A 13,723-nucleotide genomic window follows, 5' to 3' on the forward strand; every position below is an offset into this window, starting at 1 on the left:
GGGTTTAATATTTTTCCTAGAACTTTTTTTTTTTTTTTTTTTTTTTTTTTTTTTTTTAAAAAAAAAAAAAAAAAAAAAAAAAAAAAAAAAAAAAAAAAGAAAAAGACTTGCATCACCACAAAACCACTGAGCACAACGCGGCATTCGATTGCAAAGTGATGTAACTGAGGAATACGCTGCTTTCTGTTTGCACAGGGAGGCCCTTTCCCCGACTCCAAAAATAGTGCCGCGCGGTGTGTGCGGGTGGGTGGGTGCGTGGGAGCGGGGGGAGCGATGCGTCGGCTCGGCGGGTCCTGTGGCCCGGGGGCAGTCCTGCCCCCCGTCCTGCCAGCTGTCCCCGGGGACGGAACCCGCTGGTGCCACGGCAGGCATCGCTGCCAGCGCTGCCGGGTCCCTGCCATCCTGCGCCCTCGCCACACGCATTTGCACCACCGAGAAACGAGCTGCCACACATGGAAAATATTAAAATGGATGAGAGAATGCCTACAACTGTCATTCCTAAACAAAATATTTTCTCATGCAAAATAGACCCCAACGGCCCTTTTTTTTTTTTTAAACCATTCTGATGTGTTGCATGCTTTCTGAGCTGGTTAAATAAACGGGATCTAGCGCTGTTCCAAATGGGCAGCATTAATTAAAAGTTCAAGTTAAAAAAATTATTTGCTTGGAGACTGGTTTAAGCATTTTAGATGGAAAAAAAAAAGAAAACTGCTATTTAAACACCAGCTATGTTAAACCTGTAGCTAAGAATGGACCTTCTTTGGGAAGGGCCAGGGAGGGCCAGATGGTGATGGAATAAGGGTCTGGAGGCTGCAACTGCAGGAGAATACCCCAGGATGCAGCCCCCAGCCTGGGGACCTTACTGTAAGCTGCTTTAAATATTTTATAGGCAACTTCAGCAGCACCTAAGTGTTATTATATAAAGAACGGTAAGACAAAACTGATGAATGCCAAATAGCTGCAGAGCCATGTGGGAGGGTTTTATTTTTTCCGATACAGGGTTGCTGTTAGAAGAGTTTTGCAGACTTTGGCAGGTCAGGGCAGTCGCCCGTGGGCCCGGCAGCGTGCCTGCCTCCCACAGATCACAAAGGGGGCTCGACCTGCTGGAGCAGAAGCTTAACACAGTTTGTGCTCGTTACTGGCTCCTTCAAGCTGGTGCCCTCTTCTCACCAGGAGATACCCGTGAGCCAAAAGATCCCTCTTCTCTGCTGGTTGCCCCTCCTTGGATTCCTCATGGCCCCCCGGCTCCTGCTTCACAGGCCAGGAGATCTCAATCCATGGCTGTCTCCCCTGGGAGCGGTGCAGGAACGCCGAGGGGGTGCCCAGAGGCAGAAGCTACGTCTGGAAGATGGCAAAGGGTGACAGGGGTCTGCAAAACTGCGAGAAACTGGGCATGGGGACACCGGGCAGCGCCGCTGAGACCTTGCCCAGGTGGTGGCTGAGGCATCTCCCTGGGCCAGGAGGGGACCACGGAGCTCACACCCCGTGGTGGGACCACAGAGCTCACACCCGGTGGTGGGATAGCATCCTCCGAGGGATTAGGGGCGGCCAGGAACATCCAGAGAGCCCTCAGAGGTGGAGGGACACCACGGAAGGCCCTGCTGGGAGGGCACCCTGGTGTCTGGGCCCTGGTCTGCTCCCGGCCTGGCACTGATGCCATGGGAGACAGGCAGCTCCTGCTTCCTCAGCTCCCTCGCTCTCTGCAGTGTGGAGGGGTTTTTATATAAGCTCTTTATTAATTTAAGTGTGGACCCATGTTTTTGCTTATTGGGAAATCTCCCCTGTCAGCAGCCTCTCCTCAGCAGGGCTGGCTTCAGCTCGGGGTGACACAGAGTAGCGGGATTTCTGAGCCCCTCCGCCATCTGTGAGGAAACGGTACGGGATTGCATTAACCGAGGCACTGAAATCATTATAAAAGAAATGTCCATGCCTTCCCCTGGGGACACAGGTTACTTCATCTCTGGAAATGATCTAACTGTACAGCTGAGGAGGGAGCTGGAGCTGTGGGACAGGCGTAAGTGGGTGCACCATCTTCTCCCCTCTGACATCTCCAAAAGCACAGACTTTGGCAAGGTGAGAACAGACAATTTTCTAACTTTTTCCTGAAAGAGAAGAGGCCTCTTGTTGTTTGTTTGTTTATTCCTGGCAAAGCCACCCATTGCCATGGCGATACTTTGCCATTGACGGTGTAACCCTGTGTTTCATTCCCTTTGGCTCATTCACTGAAACCCACCAACAATTACCGAGGCACTTCTTTTTTAGTTAATACTCCAGCCACATTGTGAACCTCCTGAAAACTCTGCAGAGGGGCAGTTTTTCAGTAACAAAAGCGCATTCTGCAGCCGGGCAGTAACCCGGCCCCAGTTCTGTCCGCCTGGAAGTTCCTTTTCTATTCCAAACTGCATGCCAAAACAACCGCTTTTTTCCAAAACTGCAAATATTATGAATATTTAGAACAGCCCTGTCAAAAGAGAGGCATAAATCACATTTTCCAGGGCCCATTTTTGCCGAGCTCAGTGCCTCGTTTCTGGCCACGCGGCGGTTTGAAAACCACCCGGTTGGTGGCTGTTGGTGGCCGCTCCCTGGCCATCGGGACTCCTGGCTCGCCCCGTGCCAATGCCACGGCTGGCTGGTTTCTGGCTGATGGAGCACGTCCCTGGGCCCTCACCAGCTTCTCGTCCCCGGCGTCTCAGGCACTGATTAGGCACAATGGGGTTCCACATCCATTTATTTTTCTTTCAGGAGAGTTCAGCAGGAGGGATGAGGGAGTTGCTCGCTCTCCTCATCATTTTGGAGCACCACCACGGCCAGCTCGCCGCGCAGGGCTGGCAGACATCTTCCAGGACTGGCAGGGATGTGCCCCTGCCACCGCTCGGGTTCGGTCCCGACAGGGACTGACAGGGCCGCTATCACGATAATCTGCCCGCCCGCACCACTCCCTCCCGGCAGCACCGAGCGCGGCCCACGGCCCTCCGTCAGACCCGGCACAACTCCTGGGCCTTGGTTTCTGCAGCAAACACAGGTATTCATTACTATTAACACCCACTAAAAAGGCATTTTTTTAGCAAGGATTCTCGAACATCTGGTTAAAATGTGGGTGCTTCTGTGAGCAAACCTGTTTGCTAAACTATCCGAGGAAAGCAAACACAAATGGTCAGAACACGAAGCCAAAAATTATTTTTTAAAATATTAATACTTTTTTCAGGGATTAACTCTGCTCCACTGACTGTATTTGCATACTTACATTAGCCCAGTATGTTTTCATTACCAACACATGACAAAATTTTAATAATCGTCCCGTGGCCCCGCGCCGACTGCCTGTCCCTTTGCAGACCCCGACACGTCCCCTCCATTTCTCTGCTGTCAGACAGTCCCCTTGCCTTGCCCAGGCCCAGATGAGCCTCCTGCGCACGTGGCACAAGCCAAAATGTACCAATGGTGATAGCGAGACCTGAGTGAACTTCACTGTTTGGGGTGTCAGGCTGCATGTGTTTCACCACAGCCGGGCAATGATCCAAACCCCAGCCCCATGCCCACCAGTCCTCTGAGGAACGAGCCATCACCATTGCCATGTCGGCGCTGCGCGGGGCTGGAGGGCTTTGAGATCAAAGCCTCCCACAGACATCCCATGAGTGTGAGCGTTCACTCTCCCCGTGCCACTGTTTTAATGAATTCTGCAGCAAATGGCAAGTTTAAAGCAGCTGAGGCTGCCCTTTCAACAAACACCACTCAGTCTTGTGAATTCTGAACAGCTCTGAAAAGACTCTGCTTCCTGGTGGCTCTGACACCGAGAGCCAGCCCCAGGAAGAGGCCTTGGGCAGGTCTGGCACCATAAAGCTGGGGAAGGAGCACGGGGCTGCCCTGGGCTTTTCACTTGGGACGTTCTGACTTTGCCTGCCCTGTTACAGGCATCCTTTATTGCACCACGGGAGTCTCACTGCCAGGGGAACAACTGGGACAGTCTCTGGGTCAAAAAGCTGAGGAAGTGGCAACTTAATTGCTGCCAACTTTAGAGGAAATAAAAACTCGGCGGGTGGTCTCCTTTCCCTTGCAGGAAGCAGGGGGTTGGCAGTTCACTGTGGGGTGAGGAGGGGTCCCCTCCACAGAGAGCCCGGCCCCAGCTCTGATGGCCCAAATGGCCCAACGGCCCCTGCCCCCCCAGTGTGTCCCCGAGAGCGTGCAGGCGGCTTGGGGACTGAGCCAGAGTTCGACCCGTGACACAAAGTACCTCAGGAGAGATGTACTGGTCTCAAATAAATGATCTGGTAAAAAAAAATGAAAACCAAACCAACCCCTAAACGAGCCCAAATCCTCCCCAAACAGCCCAAGCGCTGGCAGAGCCTGCCCAAGGGGCAGGGAGCCCTGGTCTCGCCGTTAGAGAAAATGTGTGTTGAGCCACGCGACTGAGGGGCAGGCTCACGTCACAAACGCTCACAAACGTCTAAATGAACTACAGGATGGAACTGGTGACAAACCACCTCACCCTCGACCAAACAGGACAAAATATGGACCTCATAAAATGCCCTAGTGTTTAGCTAGCATTGTTTAAAAGTTACCATCAAACTGAGGACAGATGCCCAAGAAGTGTACACAAACCGACACTCCGTAATGATGATCTCCGCCCCGCCAGCCCCTTGCACTATTCATTAATTTAATAGCTGTTCACGGGAGCTATCCTTCATGCCCGCAGTGAAAATACAGAGGGATGGAAAATCCAGTCCAGCACAAACCCTGTCTCTGAAACAGAATGTCCCAGATATTCCAGCATGAGCCAGTGCTGCCTGCAGACCCAGAACAACATGCCACCGCCACTGCGGCTAAATGCCATTTAATTGGCAGCTCAAAAAGTCTATAATACATTCCTTCATGGAAAAATGTTTGAGCTCCTCCAGTTTGCCAAGACGCTAATTAAAAACAGACGGCATGTTATAAAATCCTTTCCTTGACCTGTGCTATCTTACATTGCCCTTCTGTACTCTTTTCATGGCATTGGCTCCCTGCAGAATTATTCCAGCCTTTATAAACTTGTATATAATTTTCCTTGTCATTTTGCAGACAGAAAAAAAAAGTAACTAAAAGTTATTTATTTAAATATACCTAGGAAATTTATTTGTTAGATGGCAGAGATAACACACTTTTGAGGAGAGAATCTTTACTTGTTAAAAAAAACAGAAGGTTTCTACGTCCTGAATAATTCACAGTGAAAGAAATGGTAGTGCCACTGAAGTCACCGAAACAGTCCAAGTGAAATCCTCGCTGGAGAGGCACTGACATAATGAATTGCACAACAAGAAGGATGTGCCTCATCAAACACAGATTATTGTTTCATCATCGCTAATCAAAACACTTTACAAAGCCGGGATTTGGATCAGCGCTGAAACATTTCCAGGGGTCACTGGTGCCAGCTCCACAAGTGTATTTTACTGATGTTTTTATTGTTTTTAACAACCCAAGAAATTTGGAAAAATACCTTATTTTGGTCAGAGTTAATCCCTTTTACCTCCAGCAAACACCAGACCTGCCCAACTCCCCTCCATGGTGGGCACGCCAGTCCCACAGGGATCCTCCATCAGATGGGACACGGCGCTGAACACCCCAGTCCCTCTTCCTTGGGAACCACAGCCCCCACACAGCAGAGCTGGGGGGCTGGAGACGTCCATGGCCCCGTCTGCTCAACACCAACACACCAGCTACTCAGCACAGCCTGAAGGAAGGGTTTGCTCTTTTGGCTGCTGGCTCCCTCCCTCTGTGGTGGGAGAGCAAAGCCCAGACAGCAGCCTTAGCTCAGAACTGGCTGGAGTTTTAAATTCAATTTTTGTAGCAACAGAGAGATACATGTTTTAGTGACGACTGCCCAGAAGCGACAGGATTTCCCCCACCTTCAGTAGGACAACACGCACATTTTGACCTTACAGGGCTTCCCATATATCACTTTTCTAAGACAACAATCCCAATTCCATACAGCCCACTTCCTTGTAGAAACCACTCACTTGTAGGCATCTGCCAGTCTCCGCTGTTGCTGCCCCTGTGGTTCGGGCTGAGAGCCATTAGAACTGGAGGGGCTCATTCCCAGCCTCAGCAGAGAGCATCAGCAAGAAGCAATAAGCTCCATCATGAAGCAGTACAGCTCCCCAGCTAAATAAACGACACACGCTACTGATTAAACAAAGCCACATGTGGCTCTTTTTCTGAAGCGAATGGATGAGTATCTAAGAGAAAAAGAGAAGGACAAGAAACCAGGAGTGGGAACTTGGAGAGCAGCAGAGGTATCACAGAGACTGAGCTCTCGGACCCCAGGCGTTGGAAAGGACATCCTGAGGAACGTCCCCAGAGAGCTTGGGGCAAGTATTGTCTGAGAGCAGCCTGGAGGGCAACGAGTCTCCTGGGAAATGAATGCCGTATGTTCTGTGCAAATAAAGGCTGAAACAAAGATACCCGATTCCAGTGAAATCTGTTTTTCTAAACAGAATAATCTGAAATAATGACTTTTTCAATAACTGCTCAGGCCAGAAGTAGTAATAATGGTCTACTCGATGTTTCTGACACTTCTGCCTCCCCTCAGGGAGAAGGCAGATCTCCCTTCATATACACATTATATATATTAAGATCTCTCTCTCTCGAGCTATAAATAGCTTCTATTCACAGGCGAGCACCAGAACCACTTATTCATTCTTTTCATGCTTTACCTGCTGTTTTCAAGGCTGCCCTGATGCTAAAAATAGCTTCTCGTATTAGAGGAGGGTTGCTATAGCTTCAGAGCGGGTGATGTGAGGAGGATGGTTAATCCCTCCGAGCTGGGGACAGGGGGGACCCGCCTGGACGTGACGGAGTTATCACGGTGGCCGGGGCTGAGCTGCCCCTTCCTAAGGACCCTCGGGGTATTTGTGCTGTTCTGGGGGCGTGCTGGTTGGAAACCAGTACCAGTCACGGGTGTCACCACAGGTTCAGGGCTTTGGTTTCCACTCCGAAGTGCTAGATCACAGCACAACAGGGCCTTCACCTATCAATAGCACATTAGCTCCTTTTAACTGGGAGAGCGATTTAATATTCTGTTGTATGGGCACATTTTTCTGCAGGCATTGATGTCTCCAAGAAAATATCAAAATGCTTCGCTAGTTGTTCTAACTGTGGAGTGGAAAGGATGGCAATTCATCATCTATCTGATTACTTTCAAGACAGCGACGAAACCGCACAAAGAAGGGGTACTATGTTCTGTTGTTCTGAACTCCTGGCAGGGTGTCCTCCCACAGCGCTGACAAAGCTCATGGTAATTTTGGAAGCTACCTCCCTGTCTACACTGTAATGGATAGTGCAAGTGAAAAACTGCTTATACACAACTTCCCAGCTCTCATACTGCACAAATCAGTGCCGTCTGCTATAGGTAAGTGCCATTTGATTGCTAAGGTTCTGAAACCTGCCTCTTCACAATTTGTCTGAAAAATTTTTTGAATCTTCGGAAAGATTTTGTCAATCTTGAACACGTGGCAGTTTTGAGGACGGTCTCTAGAACACAGTTATCGCTATTCTCTGCAATTAAAAGCATCTTAAAATATTTCCCAGCCTTCAGAAATGCCTTTTCTACACCAGGAGAGTATCACTGGTTGCATCCTTTCAGGATGATAAGGATCAGATTAACAGAGATAGGCAAGTGTCTGAGCAAGACTTACTTTTCTTTCATAAGGCAGTAAAATCTTCCCAAACGGTAACAACCTGATGTTGAATGAGAAGACAAGATGCGTGAGTTAAAGGGAAAGTTGCAAAAGGTGGCAAAATATCGGTCATTAAAGCACCTCCTGCCCAGAACCAGGGAAGTTTTATTCCACAGTATACATCAGCTCCCAAACATGTAATAGAACAGGCTCGTTGCTGTACATAGAATACCTTAAACTCACTCAGCTGCATTCACTTCCTAAAAAATTAGGTGATTTTAGAAAATTTACAATGAAAGTTGAAGCTGGACAATAAAATAGTATGAGAAAGATTATACTTCTAGAGTCCCATATTAGGAACTGAATTTAGTGTTTCACCTCCAAATACCAATTTTTCTACTGCTTAAAACTTGTGGTTGGACTATGACCATATCGAAGATAAATGAAATAGTCAGAAGTATTTTCCTTGTGTTCGCAGATTCAGGTTATAGAAACCTGCCCAATTCTGACTCTGCTAAGGCTAAGGTTCAAACAAAAGTTAGTTGTACAGGCAAAGAGTGGGACGGACTGACTAAAATAAGATTATTTGAATATATTAAAACAGATCCTAATACCATTTTAAATAATACAATCCATCTTTCAAGAACCGTATATTTGAGGGCAGTGTAATGCAACCTTGAGAGAATATCCCATGATATGCAAAGGAAATGTCTTTCCCTCAGATCCCATTTCAGGTCCTGACCCGTATCTTCCACGTGGTTCTGTTTTATTTCCGTTCAAGAAAGGCAGCCCTCTGGACACAGAACCATTAACCTTTTAACTATCTCTTGCCAATCCAACCTGGTTCCAGCACCCAGCGGGATCTCCCCCAAGGCACAAGCTGGAATATTCCTTTTCACTCGCTGCAGATACTTTCCTCAGCAGCTTTTTGAGTCTGGCTTTTCTGTTTCTGGAGCGGCGGATGCTGCAGGGCTCCGTGTCGCTAGCTCTAAGTAACATAACTCCACATTTGAAATGAAGTTAGACTAATTGTTCCCATTTAGGACAGTTATCCCTCCCGTCCCACCGAGGTGCTGTGGAATGAATAGTGTCCTGGCAATACTTCAATAGAAAGGTAGATTGTATTTCAGTACTTCAGGTCTGAATGATATTGGAGATTAAATAACACAAAATTGTATTTAATTTGAAATATAACCCCTATTATTTCCAAAATCTGGCAATCAGTAGTATACTTTTGCTAATGAAAGGTGAGTTCTAGCAGAATGGCTAATGGTATTATTAATTAACTGAGGTCTCACAGTAGTACTCTATAAGCATGTTCATAAAAAAAAGTGAAATAGGAATTTTTACTGATTCATCCTACTTCCCTGCTCAGAGCAGCCTCTTGTCACTCCCCCTTTTACATAGACGGCTTTAGACATTTACAGTAATGTACTTAAAATGATGTGTACCTTGCCTTCCTCCTAAGTGAATTATTATGAATATATTTACACAAGGTAGAGCTTATTCACCAATGTGTATCAGGAAACAAGGGGATGTGTATCTTTCCCACTATGATTTTAAAGTGCAATGGACTGTAATTTTGCTCACATAATCTTTTTATTTTTACAAATCAAATCCAATGGGAAACAAGATGATTTAAAGAAAACAAGTGCATTGCTGGTTGGTTGGTTGGTTTATTCCCACTTTACTATATTTTCCTTGTCTGTTGCTTATTATTTTCCTTCATTTTCCCCTCATATAATAACTCTGATATCAAATGGGTCAAAACACATTTCATTTATTCTTGGATTTATGCATTTGAATGCCATCAGTCGCTTTTCACCATAACAGATCTAGACATAAAAGCAGGATTAAGCATTCTTTGCTCTCTTGGGAAAATCTTCATACTTTGGGGAATTTAAGCATTATGTACTTCTAAAATCTCCTCAAATGAAAAGTGGAGCAGGCTGGAGGAGTTAGCTTCTCTATCCCCTTTATTGCAGTAGAGGTTGATAAAACTAAGCAGTAGTATTTTATGCATATTGATAATTACTTTTTAATTAAATTCTTGGTAGGCTGAAGTCACTGTTTACACCTGCCTACCCGTGCCTGGAACCCCCAGCGAGCTGTGCTCCTGGCAGAGCTGCCACACTGGGACCTCCGGAGACCAAACCTACCAACCTACCTGCCACACAACAGCGGTGACGGTGACAATTCAAGGACAATAGGCAGGAGCCTACATAATACACCTCTAGGGGAATTATTAGGTAAAATTCTGTACTTTTTGTCCAAAAAACCCCAAACCAACCACAGAATTGGTTCCATTAATTATTTTTCGATGCAAGTCTGCTTTATTATTTCCATAACCGAACCAGGTGGTCTTTGCAGGGTCATCCTGGCTTTATTTACAATACACATATTAACCAGGGCTTGCTGCTTAGTTTATTTTAATGATATTTTTGAAGTTCACAGAAATTTTTTTGCTCTGAGTGCAACTGAATGAATGAAAGAGACAATCTGGTTTTCAAGATATTATGATAAGATTCTTACATAACTGTACTCATAGTCAAGAAAACTAAAATAGGTGTGAGAAATTAAAACAATTATAAGTCTTCATTTATCGGTGATTCATGACCATGTTAAGAGTGTAAGTGATCATCTGTCAGCTCTGCTGTTAGTTCTACAGAACCAGGGCCAGATTTTTAAAAAGAACAGTTTTCCAAGTTGCTTACCATATTGGAGGCCTCAGTGTTCTAGAAATTGTGTCCCTACACGGTGCTTTGGGCATTGATCTCCAATGGTGTTAAACAGGAATAGATAAGAGGAAAATTTCCACTGATAATTGGAATTTAGGAAATTCTATACCCTTATAATAGGATTAAATATCATATTATTATCTCTATTTTATCTTATTAAAAAACACAATGATTGTGGTTACTTAGACAACAATCTGGGATTTTGGAACAAGGAAAGAAACTGATGAACAATCAGATGCTCTTTTTTCAAAGGCACTTTTCTGATAATGATTACACACTGAAACGGCAATTGCAACTCCATACAAGCAGAAACCAGCACAGCTGCTCTCAAAATAATGGGTACTGCAAGGGCTTGCCTGTGTCAGTCCTTACAACTGACTCTATACTGGGAAAAAATTTAAATCCAGAAATGCTTTTACTTATAAATTATCAGCCAAACAAATAAAACTGCATTTGCCTTTTAGCACAACAACATTGACACCTAGTGGCTGGTTAAACTCCATGTTTGAGATCCTTTGCATGACAAAAACCATAGAAAATGCCATTTATTTACTGAATTTGACATAATAAACCTGCATTTCACCAGCCTGCTCTCTCTACATCACCTCTAGATGATCACAGAAGGAGGGTCATCTTTAGTGACTCATCTGGAGCAACCGGTCCCCATGGTGGGACCTGCTGAGCAGCCACACAGCCCCACTGGGATGTTCTCCCCACTCCTAGGCATGGCTGAAGTGTAGCCCCTGCTCCGGGCTGGTGGTGAGACAGCCCACCACGGTCCATCCCTGGAGCTGTACACAGCTGCACCCAAAAGAAGAACTGCCCTTGCTGAATGCATCGCTACTGGCACATGTAGACATCCATTTTTGGTTCTACTGGCTTCTCTATGAATTACATGGGGACTTCAGAGAGAGGGAGATGAAAATCAGGAACACGACAGATGTCGTGAGACTGTTCGTACTATGAAGACAAGAAAATAAATGATTTGGCAACTTATTTCATAGACACGTAGAAGATAAGAAGGTGCCAATATCGAATAATGTTAGAAAGTCTAATTTCCTCAGTTTTCAACAAAATAACTGACTTAATGGAGAACAAGGAAAGATCAGGGATGATAAATCTCAATTTTACTAGTATTGTTGGTGTTTCCACATTACTTTATCATGATCAAACTCAAATGTGGTCATACACGTCCTCTGCGAACAGCTCTTCTAATGGATGGGGTTCTCGGTGACCCCCTTCGGTGGTACCTTCTGCCCTGCTGGCAAAGGTGCCTGATCTGTTTCATTAAAAATTGGACCTGTTTTTTAATCAGCTAACCAAACAACTCAGAGGCTGTTGAGTTTAAGCCACCTTACCAGGAGGTCTTAGGAGGCAATGATCTCTTGCAGGAAGGTTCAGGTATTTCTTCTTCGCTAAATACTGGTAAGGACTAAATGGCTGTGCTTAGTGTTCTTTAAAAAGATACAAAGAAATCTGAGTCTGAAGAGCAGTAAAACACAGAAGAGCGTAACCTATGTGGAAAGGATGAAAAGCTTCAAAAAGGGAAGAATGTGGGCATATATGTCTTCCAGTATTTAAAGATTTGTTATTAAAATGATGATCCACTCTTGCCTTCTGTATCAGAGGAGGAATGCTCTCTTCAGCAGCAGCTAACCCATAGATTGAGTTACCTCTGGAAAACCGGGCTCCTAAGTTTGGGTTATACAACCACCAGAAATCCAACTTAAAACCGCAGCACTTCCCGCCCTGCAGTTACCCCCCCCTCTTCTCCTTCCCTTATCTTTCCATCCTGTGGGACTTGGATGAGAGAAGTGTCCTTTTTGGTGTCAAAGCACCTTGATGCTAGATTTAAACTGTGGAGATGCTCCCCTAGGATCAAGCTATAATCCATGTACCAAGGGCTAAAGACAGGTCCAGTTTCAACTGCCAATTTATTTAGAAGGCCATTTCTGACCCGCTCCCCCAGCCGGAGCTTACCGTCGCCTACATACCAAAAGCACTCAGGTGATATTGGAAAGCAACATGGTCAGACACCAGAAAAGCATAACATAGTAAAATGAAATTATCCAGCTGCTATTCTCAGAAAAGCTGTTTATAAAATAGCTCCAGCATCTACAAGAGTTGCTGTAGTTGCACTCACTCCAGAATTTTCCTCTGGCCCAGAAACTTTATTTTTTTCTATATGCAGGCTTTTGTGGCCACAGGACAATGCCAAGAGATGCAAGAATTGTAACTCTTCCCTCTACCTTTCCCACTTTTCTTCAAAGTGCATAATCAATGATGTGTTGGCCCAGTTTCCAGAACCATGTCAGGATTCATTCACACTAAAGCAGCCTGCCATTTCCGTAAGAGGAACAACAAAAAGATGCCTGCTATTACAGCTTCGTGGGTATACATTATTTATTTTGAGATATTTAAATTATTAATTAGGATAATTCCATTTTTGCAACAGAGTCTCTGCCCTTTAGAGGAAAGGGGCCGCAATCAGTAGGACTTCAGCAGAAAACCACACACGCTCCAAAAAGCCTTGGTTCCTTTCCACAGGACACTCGAGCATCACCTTTACGTCCCTTCAGAGTGATAATGACATAATGACTGACAAAAACAGCAGGTCAGGAGGAAAAATACTTTTGTTTTTAAAACTGAGATTTGGTGGCCACGGTAAGGAAGTACTACACAAGTTGCCCGAGCAACAACTTATATTTTGCAACTTACATATGACGATGACAGTAGCAGCCTTTCAATGTGGAGAGTTTCCCTGTATGAAGTGTACCTGTGGTTTAAGGAATCAATGACACGGCTGGAAGCCCTGGCCCGGCCCAGAAGGAGGTACCTGCGGTGACCGGAGCCCCCCGGAGCCGGGCGGGAAGCGCCCCCAGCTCCCGGCAGCCGCCCGGGCTGAGGCTGCAGAGCGGGACTGCCCGGCCCCGGCGCCGGAGCCAACGGCGCTGCTTTACAGAGCTCCTTCCTCCGGTGCGACCCGCGGGCTCCCCGGCTCTGCTGCCGGTCCTCGCCGAGAAACGGGGTCACACGCCGCCTCTCCTCCTCCCGACCGCCACACGCGGTCGAAAAGAAGCGAAACCGCTAAAAACGTGTGGAAATCGCTGTCGGGGATTACCTTGCCGAGGCTGCCGGGGCGTTACCGGGGCTGGCGAGCGCGGTCCGAGCCGGGCGAGGGCGGGCAGCGCTCACACCCACGGCCCGCAGCCCGGCCCCGGGGACGGCGGCGGCTCCCGCCCGCCCACTGCGCCCTCCCGGGGCCCTGCCTCCCGCCCGCCTCCCGCCCCGGGGGTGCTCCTCCGCCGCCGCCCCCGCCTCACCGGCTCCCAGCAG

General features: G+C 46.7%; 1 protein-coding gene across 1 annotated transcript in view; it reads right to left on the reverse strand.

Annotated features, from left to right (window-relative positions):
- The window catches only part of LGI1 (leucine-rich, glioma inactivated 1), a 25,675-nt gene extending 12,045 nt beyond the window's left edge, over nucleotides 1-13,630 (reverse strand). Inside the window, exon 1 of the mRNA XM_014965984.1 lies at nucleotides 13,509-13,630. The gene's annotated coding sequence lies outside the window, so the exon portion shown is untranslated. The remainder of the gene's footprint in view (nucleotides 1-13,508) is intronic.
- Nucleotides 13,631-13,723: the final 93 nt, after the last annotated feature.

Source organism: Calidris pugnax, unplaced genomic scaffold (genome assembly GCF_001431845.1).
Source record: "Calidris pugnax isolate Ruff unplaced genomic scaffold, ASM143184v1 scaffold64, whole genome shotgun sequence".
Classification (NCBI taxonomy): Eukaryota; Metazoa; Chordata; class Aves; order Charadriiformes; family Scolopacidae; genus Calidris; species Calidris pugnax.